The following is a 15,805-nucleotide window of genomic DNA, read 5'->3' on the forward strand; positions in this document are numbered from 1 at the left end:
ACTAGTGAAAAATCTCTCAAGAACTCTTATAAATCATTCAAGCTTCTGGTTGAAAATGTTTCCTTTCACACACTTCTTAGTGCCAAATACAGGCCCATCTGGAATCATTATTAATTCTGTTGAACTGTTTAATTCCAAATGGTTCTCTTTTTATGTTTTTTGTTTTTTTTTTTTTTTTTAAAGAAAGACTTGATTCAGTATTTTATAACCATAATTGGAATAGCACATTAAGACTCAACAGCTCATTTTTTTATTCCAGGAAATGGCAAGCAACACGTCTTGTACTCAATCAGTCACATTAATAGAGCAATGCTAAAAAATTTTGTAACATGCAGCTACCCACTAGTTTAATTCCTCTTACATATTTGTTTGCCATACAAACAGAGATTAAAATGATCTTTGTGGGCTTAAGAAAGCTTCTTAAACAATATGGAGCACTTCTCTGTGTATGCTTCATTGAGCACATCAGCTAGAGAATTGGAAGGATAGATGCTCTGATAGATGTTCTGCCACTGAAATGGCTGAGCAAAGGGCAAAGCACGCTCCTCCAGACACAGACTCACATCAAGACAGTTGTTTCTGGTTTATCATCAGGACTAAAAAATTAAATTCAGTTTGCAAGCAAAGTCCCATTCACATTTCAAAAAGAAATACACCAAAGTAGTGTTTTTGTGCAAACCTGCTTATTTAACTTGTTTTTGCATTAAACATTGCCTCTAGGACTTGAATGCACACGTTTAAGAGAAGAGAACTGTGAAATTTTGGTGTCATTTATGTCAACAGCACAATTCCTGATGACTAACACTCAGGACAGCTGGGAAGTTCTCTGCATAGTTCTCCACATGGAACTGATGTGGGAGACACTCAGGCTGCATGTTTGGCTCCTTGACACTTGCTCTAAAGAGCAGTCAGACCCAGACCTCTGCTCAGTGAAGGCAGGCTGGAAACACAGAACCAGGGACTGTGGCTGCCCACTGAAGGGCACAGCTTGCATCCCCCACAAGTTGGGGATGAAAGCTCCAGAAGGTTTTCATCCCTAGAAGCTGGTGATTAATGTTCGGCTACAGAGAACTGTAGGTATGGAACCAGACTGGGCTTAGAGTGATACAATTATAAATTCATAGCCAGACTGTCATGATACAAATTAGTCTCAGCACTCATTTTCTTTGGCAAAACTCCCATTCTTTGGATTCCTTTCTGGTGAAATTTACTGTGACATGAAAGATATCCAAAATACAGATAAAAGGAATAGTTTTCCAAGTGCAAAATTCACTAGAAGTGTTCACCATAAACTCCCCATAAAATAAGCTGGAAGGCAGCTTTCATGTCTGGTCCATACTCTTGCTCAAAATAGGGTCAGCTTTGAAGTGAGATGGGATACTCAGGGCCTTATCCAGATTTTGAGTATATCCAAGAATGGAGAGCTTACAGCCTCTCTGAGCACTTATTCTAGCACTTGATCTTCTTTACCATGAAGTTTTTCTCCTTATTTCTAACTGGGATCCACCTTGCTGCAGCTTCACTTCCCCTTGCCTTTCATAGTGCACCCCCTAAAGAGTCTGGCTCCATCCTGTCTATAACCATTTATTAGGTAGTTAGAGAGAAATTAGATACTCCCTGAGCCATCTCTTCTCCAGATGAACAACCAGATTTCTCAGCCTGTCCTTGTACTCCATATGCTCCAGCACCCTGAGCATCTTGGTGGTTTTTGCTGAACCTGACCCAGTATAAAGTCATAAAATGGTTTGAGTTGGAAGGGACCTTAAAGATCACATTGTTCCAATCCTCCACCATGGGCAGGGACATCTTCCATTAGACCAGGTTGCTTCAAGCATCATCCAACCTGACCCTGAATATTTCCACGGAGAAGGCATCCACAATGGCTCTGGGCAACCTGTGCCAGTGCCTCACCACCACACTTGTTGTCTGCCAGGACCCCTGGGTCTTGCCTTGAAACTGCTTTCTAGCAAGCCCAGCCTGTGCTGTTGCAGGACATTATTCCTTAATGGATGTAGGACTTTGCATTTGCCTTTATTGGTCTTCATGAAGTTTCTCTCAACCCATTTCTCCAGCCAGCTGTCATCCCTCATCGATGCCCTGGCCTTCAGTGCATTGACTCTTCCACCAGCTTTGGGTCATCAGAGAACTTGGAGAGGTTCCATCCCATTCCATTGTCCAGCTTTAATGAAGTCATTAAATAATATCAGGTCCTGCAGTGAACTCTGAGGAGCACCATCAGTAACCAGTTACTACTTCAACTCTGATCTGCTCCATAGGATCCCTGGGGTCCAGTCAATTTTCCACTCATCCTCCTGCTCAGTCCTCTTGTCTCCATCTCAGCAGCCAAGGTACTACAGGAGGCTGTCAACAGCCCTGTTGAAGTTCAGGGAAACACCACCCACTGCTCTCCAGTGCCTGCTGAGATGGCCATGGACCTCTGGCACTGCCCCTTTCAGTGCCCACTGGCATCACTGCCCACGGTGCAGTCCCCAGGTTTTGTCACAGACACCATGTAAAAGGATTCTAATGTCATTGGTCTCCTGGCACAGCTGATACAGCCATGAGGACTTGATTGAATACCAATACCAAGAGACAGCAGCAAAGTAAATTTTGTTTGGAAATATTGCTGCAAAATCATCATATCCATAGAGAAGCATTTGATGTATTAGTAATCAGCTTCCCTGGAATATTCCTGTAATTGTTATGGTTCCTTAGGCGTAAGGAAACAATTTTCTGGATTTGGATCACTGTGTTAGTTAGTCTGACAAGCCCAAAATAAAGTAAATTTTCACACATCAATCATTAGCATATTTGCCTAAGAAACAGTGTGGAGAATTCATGCAAAATCAACAGCTTATTCAAGTAAATACATATTCATAATTATTCTATGTGAAATATTGCTTTCTGAGTTTATTCAGTGAATGCTAACTACATTCCTAACAAATATACAAAAATAACAGTTCCCCTGTTACTATGGAGAGGGAGAGGAGATGGTATTGTGCCGGAGGACTAATTGTAAAATCTTTGGGGTGAGAACAAGACAGTGCAATTCCCCCAGATACAGTAATAATAATTCAGCAGCCCAAGGTTTTATGTTCAAGGTTTTGGAGGGAGAAATGAGAAGCTGCTGATGAGTTGGTCTAGAGATATACTGAAGGGGTGTTTCACAGGAGGGACATTTTCCATCATTCCGAGCTACGAGAAGGGAAGGTGTAACTCTCAGCTGAAGCGAAGCAAACACAGGAGCAGGTTTGGCATTAGCAGCTATGCTGCATTCGAAATTGATTTGAGCTCCCCGGACACAGCCACTCCTATCAGAGCCCATCCCTGTCACATCCCCTGCAGCCCAGCTGGCAAAGCCAAGCGAGGATACATATCCTTGAAGGAATCAGCGGGCACACGTGTGCACACAGCCACCTGCAGCCACGCGGCCCCTTGATACCTCATCTCCATAATGGGATTCGCTAGGAGCAAGCAGAATGCGATCGCTCCGCACCGCCCCTCTGATGCACCGCAAAGAGCCAGCATTCCATGTTTTATTGCCATGGGTGGGGAAAAACTAGGCTGCAAGTCACATTGATCCGAGAGCCAATAAGGCGAAGAAGGCACCCTGCAATATGGAGCCTGCAGAAGCGCTGCCAGGGAGGGATCACAGCACTGCCAAGTGTCACTGCAGCGAGGCACAGAGAGGCTCCGTGCTGCATTTTGTGGGGCAGCTACAGACAGTAATTTGCACCTTTTTGCCAAAGATTGCTAAGCGCTCTGCACCAATTCCTGACGTTCAGGTTCCCAGCGCCAGTATGTTGTAGTTTTCCATATGGCAGAGGGGCTTTTTCATCCCTAACAGTGCGCTGCACTCATTATTATGCAGTAGAATTTTTTGTTTCTGTACACCAGGCCTGGGATCTTACAAGGAAGTGATTATATTTGCCTAAATAGAGATTCTGGTGACAAGATAATTTACAACGCTCCGTTGCATAATCATTGAGCCAAGGTCAGGGAAACCATTGATGTAGCACAGTCAGGGCAGTTGTAAATAAACCCCGCATCACTAAAGGGGCTACTGTCAGTGAGAACAGACGGACAAGAAAGAGAAAGGACAGAAAAGAAAGAACCTCCAGCTCTCTCACCATGGTAAATTCTTACTCCCCTCCCTCATCTCCACAGATCCCATGGTTGGCTAATTAAAGAAGGAGGTGTAACTATCAATCTAATCTCACTTGTTCTCAAATTTACCATAATTTCTACACTTGAGAGGCTGGTGAAATGAAATGAAACAGCACTACTAGAATTTCCCATTCATCAGCAGGAAGCAGAACAACTCTGGGAATTGGGCTAAAAATAATTAAGAAGCAGGATCAGGTGCTGTGCACATGCATCTGTCTGTACACAGGCATGCAGGCACACAAGCATTTACTGGAGGTAGAAGCAGTAGCACAGGGGGAGATGAGCACCACCAGTAATTTTATCTTAACATATGAATGCTTGCAGATGTACTCACAGCATACTTATTAGAGTGGCAAAAACACCCAAGAAAACTGCCATCAAATTATGCTACAAACAAAATCAGCTTTTTAAGCAGATAAAACCACCCACAGTCCTTCAGGAGACACTTGGGAGCTGCTGGGGTGGCCACAGAACACAGGGTGCTCAGCATATGGCCCTTACCCCAGCACACTGTGGGCACAGAGCAGGAACACCCCCTCTGAGCAGGAAGGGTGATATTTTCTGGAAACATCTGTGCCATTTCACATGCTTTGCTTTGTTTTGCATTTGTGCATTAACACTAGAGCTTTTCAGAAAGCGTTGGAGTGGCTTTTGCCCCTGGTCCATACAGGCAGGCTGGGAGTGAGATGCTGCCAGGGTGCAGCTGGTCCAGGACCTCCTCCAAAAGACAGACCAGACACACAGATCTCCTGGATCATCAGAGCTGTTCTTCAGAATCCACTTCAATTTCAGAGGGATAGCTGAGAAGGAAGATGTACCTGAGAGGCAGGACCAGGATGGAGGATTTAGCTAAATAAGTAGCTCTTACCTGAGGAATCAGCTATCCAGCAGAATGATCTTTGAGAAAGATTCCACAGCTTTACTACTAGTCAGCCTGAACATACAGTTACTTGCCATGTTCCAGTAAAAGCCTTTATCTAGTTTGTAGCTCCTGCAAGAATTGTATAAAGAGATGGTGATGGGCCAAATCCTGGAGCCAGTATAAATCAATGCTATTTATTTGCCTCTGCTGGAACCCCCACTCTATTTCAGTTAAGAGCTAACACACAGCAACTTAGTATGCATTTATGTTAATATTTGCACTTTTCAGGGTTTGGTGGATTGCGTGGCTGGCATATTTCAGGCTGAATGTCACTTCCAAAATCTAGGGGATGTCACTTCCAAAAGCTAGGGGATGTCACTTCCAAAAGCTAGGGGATGTCACTTCCAAAAGCTAGGGGACCTACTGGAAACTGCCATTAAGAGTGACTAGCTGACACGTAGCACCTCTCTGGAAAAGCCTTCCCACCTCAAGCACCGCCTTGTGATTAATCTTTCAACTAGAGAATACACATTACTATAATAAAAAACTGATTTTTTAAGAACAGAATGCATTAATGAACAGAGGCAAATTTGTACAAATTAGTACCTTCAAGCACTGCAAGACACAGGGAAAGGATACATGGACAGAGTGGCCAGGTCCCTTCAGAGACCACAGCCGTAGCCCCTGTCTGCAACATTGCCTTCTGGCAGCATTACTGCATTCAGCCCTGGAATCCAGACTCCATGCCAATCACTCCAGAGCATCATTATGAAATATGGCATCTTGGTAAAATTCAAATCAAGGTTTCTTTCCTGCACATTGGAGTGAGTTAGATAGCAAAGGTTGATGTAAAAAGTGAACAAGCAGCAATGATGGGTTTGTATCACACAAGCTTAGAAAACAGTCTGGAATAAAAAATGTGTGCATTATTGTCTTTCACACTATCTGATCTTGCACCACCAGACAACTTAAACTAAGAATACCTGGCAGAATTCAAGATCATTTTGCAAAGACTTTTCATTCTCCTTCACCAGATCACTTTCAGTAAGACCTGGTGGAGAGGGAGTCGGAATACATCACATTAGAGTGAATAAAAGTGGCAATGATCATGCTTCTCCACAACATTTCCACTTTAAGGAATCAGTCAATTAACCCTGAATTGAGCAGGCTTGCCAGTCAGGAATAGAGCAGTTCAATTGATAAGAGCTCCCTGACCCCTACCTCTCAAGGACAAGATTCAGTAACCCTTATTTATGTTAAACATTAGCTTACCCTGTGAGGAACCCCCAGAAATCAATAGGAGTTGCACTACATGAGTAAGACTGGCAGAATCTGATACCAGTTATAAACTCAGATTGGCCCTCAGCTGGGTATTTCTGTCTGCTTTTTTTTTTTTTTTTCCTTTCTTTCCATATTCCTCCTCCCCCACGTCTGCACCCAAGAAAATACAGAACGTTCCCTCTTATAAAAGGCACTTGAATGGCTGCTTCTCCTCTCTGTCTTTAATCCAAAAAGTATGAATATTTCTTGTTAAGGGAAGGTAATGTTTGACAAAACTTGGCAGATTTAAGTGTATTTCTAAACCTGGAAGGAGACCAGCCTTTTTGACAAAATGGAAGCCACAGTTTGTGACTTTTAAATGTGAACTAGTTTATTTCTTCTTGAAGAAAAAAGTGTAGCTGAAACCACTAGAGAAAACATTAAGGGAAGAATCTGGACTTAAAAAAAAAAGATATGCAAGATCTACACTCTTTCCTTTTACCAAAGCATGTGAGGGAAGAGGTGGATAGAAACAAGGAGACGTATTTTCTATTTGCAGTTCCTTTCCCCAAATTTTCCCAGAAGCAGAACAGGCTGTAGCTGGGTAGAGGAACTGAAAGCCTGAAGATACTGGTAAAGAGAAAAATACCCATGTGATGTAAAAGGGAGGTGGGAGAGAAAAATCCTTCAGCCTTTTATTTTGAGTCAGCTCAAAGTTAAATTACATTTTGCTGCACAGGGAAACCACGTCTCCTGAGCTGCAGCCTGGATTTCTGTGTCTCCTCACTGGTCTGGCCTCCTACGTTGGACTCCTTCTCCCAAAATGTCAGTGCCACGCACCACCTACAGCAATCTCCTTGACTCAGCCAAGCCAGAAAAGCGTGTTTTGTGTTGGAGCAGTCCTTGGAGGATGGCAGGGGAGCAATTCAGCCTTCTACCTCCCAGCTCAACAGGCTGAAGGACAGTAAGCTCAGGCTGGGCAACCCTAAACGCAAGACTTTTTTTTTACATTGCCTGATGAAAGAGTTGTTAGTGCATTAGAGTTGCTCATGTGGCAGAAAGTGCATTTTTGATCAAAAACATGGTTTTAATGAGAAATTTAGACGTGGATCTATTCTTACTAAAAAGGAACAGCAAAAAAACTCCAGTGGGATCTCAGGAATGAAACGATGCAGAAATCAGCGTTCCAATACTGATGTGCAGGCACAATAGATGCCGGTGTTTTCCACTAGTGAGTGACTGTTGCTCACGCTGCCTTTTTCAAAGCCAAGTGACAGATTGTGCTGGAATTAGATGGGAGGCATTGCTACCTTGAAGCTGTTTAAGTGTCTGTGACTTTACAGCACTGACTAGCTTTAAGTCTCTATTTCCCCCAGTTTAGTAGGTACTTTTCTGCATGAATTAGATGCTTCCAGACTTTTTGAGCTTGTTTTTCACATCAGACATTGTCTGATTCCCTGAAACTACTGGATACCTAGCAAGTTGGAAAAAAAAAAAATTTAAAAAATGAGCTGTGTCTGGCTCTGGTATTGTTTTTTGCTCATGTCCTAAAGCCATGTCAGGTTGAAATAAGGTACACAGCATCTCTCCCGTTCTCCTTCATTGCAGCGTCCCAGTTTCTGTGGAAAAGAAAACCTGGAGCATGCACTTACAGGGAATTGCAGCATGGTCAAATAGGTTTCTGATACAGAAGAGTGGGGCAGCAAGTCTGCAGGCTCCTCCCTGGCTGCAGAGACAGAGCCAGCAAGCCAGGAGTTCCTTATTCTTTCTGTAGACACAGACAAGAAGATTTACTGCTTAGTGTAGCATTGCCTCTGGGGCTGGAATTGGATTTCTCCCCAAACTGTTACTTCCTTTCAAGCTCCTCTTCTGTGCAGAAAATTTTAGAAGGAAATGCCACTGGATTACACAGCTGCTGTCTGCCTGGGCTTTAAATGTGCCAATTTGCATCAGTCTGTAGGCAGTGCTGAGAACAGGCTGGAAGTGACTGCAGCCTTCCTATGTTACTAGTGGCATCTTACTTGCAAATCAATCGAAACAATTGAAGGGAAAAGGTGAAGTAGGACTAGAGACAGCCAGCTCTGAGATACTAGAGAAAAAACTAAATTCTTATTTTCTTCTGAGAAAAGCATGTGTGAAACACAGCACTCCTGAGGGATGCCCTGCAAGTCACCAGGGTGAAGCCTCAGTAGCGGATGGAAGCAAAATAAAGTACAAAATGTCCCCATGAAGTAAAAACTTTCCCATTTGTGTAACTGATCACGCTGGGAATGAAAATCGTTGAGAACAAGCCTGTCACTATACACATTGAAAAATTTTTAAAGATAAATTGTAACAGTATCAGTGCACTATGAAAAAGCTTTTCCTACCTGTTTTGCAGAAACAAATAAATAGGATAAGAGCTCAGCTGCAGAAATTCTGGCCAGAAGTGAAGTGCTAAAGCTTTGCAATTACATTTTCTGTTAACAGATAAGCTGCCACATTGTCAGGGGCAGCATCACCACAAAGTCTTCTAATGTTACCTTTACAGTGTGCAAGCAGGTTCCCATCTCTTAGACCTGCTCTCTTGCTGCTCAGTGTTTGGGTTATGCAAGGACTTTGTACCTTGGCAGGCTCAGGAGAAGAGGAGGCAATGTGAACAGCCTGGAAACTGGCTGTCTGCCTTGCTTCTTGTTAAAGCAATTCTGGCGTTAAGAGTTGTCACTTGGGAAGGAGACAGAGATGTTGGGCTAGGACTCCTACATGAAGTAACTGCCTTACATGTTGGCTGTACATCCTCAATTTAGGACTGGGATGTATGTGTGAGTTAAGTGATTCAAATTTAGAACACCCTCAGACTTCTTCTATGCCCAAAGGAAGGCACAAGCATCTGCTAGCGATGCACAAGACACCCAGATGTTAAAGGAAAAGTCAACAAAACTTCAGCTTACTGTCACCTGCCCTTCCTCATAGGAGAGACTTTTAAAAGGTAGAGGAAAAACCCTTCATGTGCTCAGTGCTTCCTCAGAGCGGGGTGGGGGGGAAAATATACCCTTTAAGCCTTGTTGAACCAAGTTAGTAAAGCATAAAAATATTTAGCAATCACCATTCTAGGGGTGCCAACCTTTGCTGAATGGTAACTAACGTTATTTCAAGATATTCCTAAATATTTATATCAGCAATGTCATGACTGCAATATCAGCTACTTGAGTGCCTCTCTCCTCAATGGTATGCGCTCCGTTTCAGCTGGCACATTTGAGGAGCTGTGTTCAGTATCTTAGGTGAAGAAGCACTTAAAAGGCATTAACTAGTAAATTAACATCCCTGTGTTCAAAGGGATGTGTGAGAGGAAGAAAAAGGGAAACTCTCGAGTTAGCACTTAAAAACATAAGTGAAATCATACAGAATTTTTAAAAGAAACTAACTTGGACAGCTGCTGTTATGATTATCTTATGAGATTCATTAAAGCCCTGTTTGACATTCAAATAAGTTCTTGTTTCTGGTGGTAAGAAAGAAGGAGAGTATGTACTTTAAAGAAATTACAGGATTTAGAAATGAAGATGAAAGATTCAGAACTACCTTGTAGTTACTTTCTGCTCCCTCTGCCCTCTTATAAACTGGAAATATTATGACAAGAGGCACAGTGACCTCTGATGTACCACACAGGAAGAAATGAGAAAGTTAATAGGGGAAGCACCAAATTAGACACCTGAAAGAAGAGGATTAAAAGATGAATAAGAATATTATATCACTTGTCAGCATAGCATTACAGAGTCCAACTTCATCTTTTTTTTCAGGTTTCATTAAGGAAATGACTAGATAGAGCTGTTTCTTTCCCAGCCCTGCACAGCCTATTGAAAAGGCAGGATACATTCACAGTAGTTTCATGCCAACAATGTGCAAAGCCTAAAAATTATTCTGTGATGTTCCTATGGATTTTCACTGCCTCTCTCTCCCCCTATCCTAACTGGGCACAACTGCTCCATGCAGCTCATTCTGTGAGTGGGACTGAGCCTCCTCAGAGCTGCTTCACAGGGACTCCTGCAGCCAAGGCACAGATGCTCCCCCTGCTCCCCTTATTAAATACACAAGCCAAGGGGATTTGTATCACCTGAGTTACCCATTCCCCCTCTGGCTCTGCCCCACCCAGTCATCCCATGACAGCACAAATCAGCTACAGGTTTCCACTATAGCTTTAGAGGAACTGAAAAATGTGGGTGCATTCAGCTCCTCATTTATTGTCCAGCAGCACTCAGGCTTCAGGGGTGGATCCTCCTGAAGCAAGATCAGAATTTGCTGCATTTTGAGCAAATGCTTGCAAGTATGAAAGATGTCATTAGCCATCTAGGCTTATTCCTCTTGGACTCCCATTTGTTCCTGAATATCTACCAGCCATATATCAGAGTATTTCTTTCCATATGTGGTCTGTAGGAGGTAATGATCAAATACTATGATGATGAAGGATGCTCTAAAAATATACAAAATCTGAGTAGATTAGACTAAAATAAACATGGACAAGGATACATTGGGAGATAATCCATTTACTTGGAGCTTTCACCTTAGCGTGGTAAGAACTAGATTTTTTTTCTTTCCTGGTATATTATAAATTTTGTGTTTTTCCCTAGGCAAAAAGATATATTGAGAACAGCGTAAGTGGGTGAAAAATATAAGAACTGGCAGACTGAAGTGTCATGGATGATGTTCTGCTTTTTATCAGCTTATTAGGTGAATTTTATATTTGATTTTGTGCTGGTTGTAAGCCTGGGAAAAATACATTTTATAAATTAAAAAATCAGAAACCCCCCAGCATATTGCAATATAGCTTCACCTGTTATATGCGATATGCATGCAAACTCTTCTTAGAAATGGGTTCTCACATTCTAAGAAGTTGGTTTTGACCTTTAAAAGAACTTACAGTTATATAAAAGTTTTGAAGTGACACATATTGAAGACTGAGATGTTCAGATATTGTAGTAACTCCAATGACTGGCTCAACATACAGCTATCAGAAACCAGTAGGATTTTCCTCTTTTCAGCTCATACAGGTTTGTATTGCTTGGCCCCTTGCATTAGAGTTTAGCTGAAAATAAACCTCTGTCAAAAACCACTCTTATCAGAGCGAGTTCCAAAGGGTTTGGAAGATGATTTGGTATCCAAGTACTTCCATTCCCACAAGCACTCCTTTCTAGAAACAAGAGACTGAGTTTTAAGGCAATTAAACATGAGACAATATTCTAATTGATTTGATTTCCTTTCAGAAGGCGTGATCTGCCCTTCACAATTTCTGGCACATGCCCCTAAATAAGCAATATGTCACATCCCTGTTGCCATGCTTCATCTGTGGGACTGAACAAGCAAAGCCTTTCAGTTACAAAGGGATGTTCAGCCTAGGCCACTGAATTCCAGTTCTACCTGTATGATCCCCCTTGATTTACCAAAGGCTGCTCCCTTAGATCTCTCCTCAACCTGTCTGAAATGACTCACTGGAAACATTCTTAACATATGCCTTAGGAAAAAAAACCGAAAAGAAGAAGCAGAAGAGTGGAAGGAAAATAAAGAGAGAAAAGGCAAAATAACTGTTCTCTGTTAATCTCTCAGAGCCTTATTTCATCTTGCATTTTGTCACTGTAAACCTCTTAAGTATTTAATTACTCTTTTTTTTTTCCTGTTTTTGTTATTTTTACAGCGACTGTGCAAATTGATCTGGAGAATTTCTATTTTGGATGCCATTAAGTAAGTATTATCTTTTCATTCTGACAGCTGATCTCTGACAAGAAATCTGCTGTTATCATTCCTCTGTCTTTTTCCTAGGTTCAGATGGAAATGTTTCACTTGAAATATTCTCACTGCAAATATAAGAATTTTTCTTTACCTCTGACATTATCTCATGTATTTTGTTTCTCTGAAAAAAAAAGTCCCAGGGTCTTTTTTTTTTCTTAACATCTTTCATACAGCCTACGCTTCAATAAAGATGAAATGTTTATCTCTTCAACTTTTTATGCCTGGGACACATCTATGCAACAGGAGAGTGCAGTTACAAAGGTGCTGCAGCAAGGATGTTAAATGCCCACAGACATGTCATGTCATGAAGATTGATTTAGTTTGCTTAAGGCATCTGACGCTTCCCTTCTATGTGGGGATGTTCCTAAAAGAATGTCCTGAACTTTGGGAACACCCTCATCTGCTATGTGATCTGAATTAATCTTCTCCTATATCACAACCCCTAATTTGCCCTTCCATACTTTCTATTTATTCTGCTGAAAGTTTTGCAGAAAGAATCACAGTAAGCCTTGTTTCTTCATTGCTTATCAAAGCCACTGTCTCTCTTGGAATCAAAATACCATAGTGGAAATCTTCTACTTGTTTTGTTTTAGATCCAAGAAACACATGGGCATCCATGTATATTTATCCAAAGATAAAACCCCTTTCCCCATTAAAACATACATCTTAATCTTTTTGCAATGACACCAGGAAATGATACACTGCCCCTCACACCCTCCTGGCTTCTCCCCTGCTTTCAGCAACAATTTGCAATTACAGGGGCTCCAGAGCATCCACACTTCCATGCAGAGTAACCCTCCTCCCCATCTCTAGCCCTGTGCAACAAGCCCACCCCATCAGGTCCCTCCCTGTTCGCTGAAGGGTCACGTCCCTCCCAGGACATTTTGATACCTCAAGCTTCATCTCTGTCTGTCAGGGAAGACTTCAAAGCGCTGCTAGGGGTCAGGGTTCAGAGCCTTCTCTGGAAAAACAAAAGAATATTCTAACTGCAGCTTATGAGGAATGATGCAAAGCAACTGATTACATTTTGCCAAGGAGAATGAACTAAGCCCGGGCTACCCAATAAACAAATCACTTAAAACAATTTGCAAGTCATATTAACTCCACATTCTTTCAGGAGGTGTCCTGAAGGACTTTAGAGAGACATTTACAGAGCAGTTGTACCTACCAGGAGACAAAGCACTGACTGAAACACTAAATGACTACTGATGAAATCTAAGCAGTTCCATACTGGAGGGAATTTTCTTCCTTTTCTTGAAATGCAGAAATTTCAAAGTGCTAAAGTACAAGCAAAGAAAACAATAGTAGGGTAGCCTAAATCACTCCTTCAGGAATTCCAGACACAATCTGTCATTCAAGTAGGTACCCATATTAAACTACAGAAATGAAAAATGTTGCAGAAAAGGAAGGGAAATGCATAAAACTAAATGCTAGCCATATACACTTGTCTGTTGTTGAGTTATAATTTACAGTAATACCAGAAAGAATTATTAATCTACAACCAATCTTGAAAATATGAGGAGAGCTGACTGACTTCCCAGTTGACAACCAGACCACCCAATTGTCCCTTGTGCTTGGATGAGACTGAGCAAAGGGAGTATAAAATATCCTGAAGGATCATAAGATGTTTCAGAGGGTGTTTACAATTTAGTACAATGGAAAGCAGCATAGGCAAAAATGCTGGTGACACAAGCTGGACCTGAGACAGCTGGGAAGAAAGGTTGGTTTGGGTAAATTTCTCAATGATCCTTCTGGTGCCACATGCTTAGAAAAATAAGTAAAGACAACCTGAATTCCTTGGACAAAATCCCTTGCCTTAATGCCAATTTTCTCTAATGTCATTAAATCTTGTTTTGAAACTGATGAGGTTATACAGGGTAAAGGCAGAAACTGGATCCCTATCCAGGGAGACGCTTACAGTTCTCCAGAGGATGATCAGTAATAACATAAATGCAGTTCTTACTCTAAACCTGACATCAGTAATGGCAAGCTATTCCCCCTTCCACACTCTATTACAACTCCTTGCCTTTGCTATTCCTAGCAGCATCTGCTGTTGGTGCAGCAGCCTGGAGATGTTCACCAGGCCCAGCCAAGGGCTTCACACATACCCAAAAATGGAACATGCAGCCTCCCCCATGCCCAGGAGCTCAACTTCAACAGGACAAAGCAATCAAGTGGCAGGAGGAGACTAGAGGATGGGAAGAGAGGAAGGGAATCAGCCACACTCTCCTCTCGGTGTCAGGAGGAAGCAGAGGCAGGCTGTGCTGGCTGCAGGCCTCTGGAGCCCCAGCTGACCTGCACTGGTTCCTTGGTGCCACCTTCCCGGGGAGCTGGCTCTGACCAGCCCGGCTCTTCCCAAACAGAACTTGCACAAATCCCCACATTTCTTGCCCTCTGCTTGCATTTTGTGACGCAGATGTTTATTTGCCCCTAACAGATAAGTTAGGTTACCTAAACAACCTGACTGATTATTTTTTCACGCCGATACTTGATAAACCATTACTGAGCAATCTGGGCCCATGGTGCCACAAAGCAGGACAGCTCTGGCTCTGTCCCTGATCCAGGCATCCTCTGCTCACTCCTGTCATTAGCTGGTCATTGACACAGGCAAACCACTGCTGGTCCCAGCTCCAGCTGAAGGCAGCGAATGCCCAGCAAGAGACACTAAAGCACGTTTGATAGGAGGAACTACAGCCTGAACATCAGCCTCTGTCGGAAGGGAAGGGTCAGCAGAGCACTTTCCAAGACTGATTAAAAGCTCTGCTCAGCTGCAGGAGGGTGGGAGATGGCAGCCAGGCTGACAGCTGGCACAGCCTCACTGCAGAAGGATGGGGAGGTGGAAGTTTCTGTCAAGGGTAGGAACACAAATCCTTCTTGATACCAGGAGTCATAAAATCTGTAACAGTGAATTAGGAGAGAACAAACAGGTTTTGTGATTTTTTTTTAACCCCTTGAGAGAATTTCAGCCATTTCTTGCCCATAAAATATACAAAACCAAACCTGAACACCATGGAAAAGGTTAAAATAAATATATTTCAGGGAATTTAAGTGCTACAACATTAGTAATCCACCCCTCCTCCCCCCCAAAAAAAAACCTGAAACAGAAAAATAATGAAATTTTAAGAGGAGTCAATTATATTTCTTCAGGGATTTTTTTTGGCATACTGCACTCACGTTTTCCAACTCCTTAACTGCAGATGCCAGAACTTACTTTTTTTTTTCCTAGAAAGTGGTATCTGAACATTACTAAATTATAGTTGAAGTGGGAACCAACACAGCGCTAACTAAGAACACCAACACAGACACAAATGTCAATGCTGGTGATGCAAAAAACCACTAAGTCATTTCATCTGACTAAACAGCATAAGAAACAAAAGCCTTTGAATTGCTAACAAGTTAAATCAAAAATTGTAGTGTTTGCTATTAAGTATTATATACCACAAGAAACTTTATCACAAACTATTAGAGCTGGCATTAATTTGTGCTTGGCTTCCACTGCATAAAGCCCAAGTGCACCCCTGAGAGGGGAAATCCTTGTGCCTGTGGAAAATAACTGTGAACTTTGCCCTATGGCAAGTTTGTAAGAGGCTGACACAGGAAAAAAGAAGTGAGTGGAAAGGATCTGACTGGAAACACAATAGCAGACTTAAAAGGCTCTGATAAATGAAAAGTCATTCCGAGATTAGGGTCTCATTCAAAAAAATAACAAAGACATTTTCTGGTATGTGGCTGAAAATAGATTCCATATGAAAATGC

Source organism: Parus major, chromosome 3 (genome assembly GCF_001522545.3).
Source record: "Parus major isolate Abel chromosome 3, Parus_major1.1, whole genome shotgun sequence".
Classification (NCBI taxonomy): Eukaryota; Metazoa; Chordata; class Aves; order Passeriformes; family Paridae; genus Parus; species Parus major.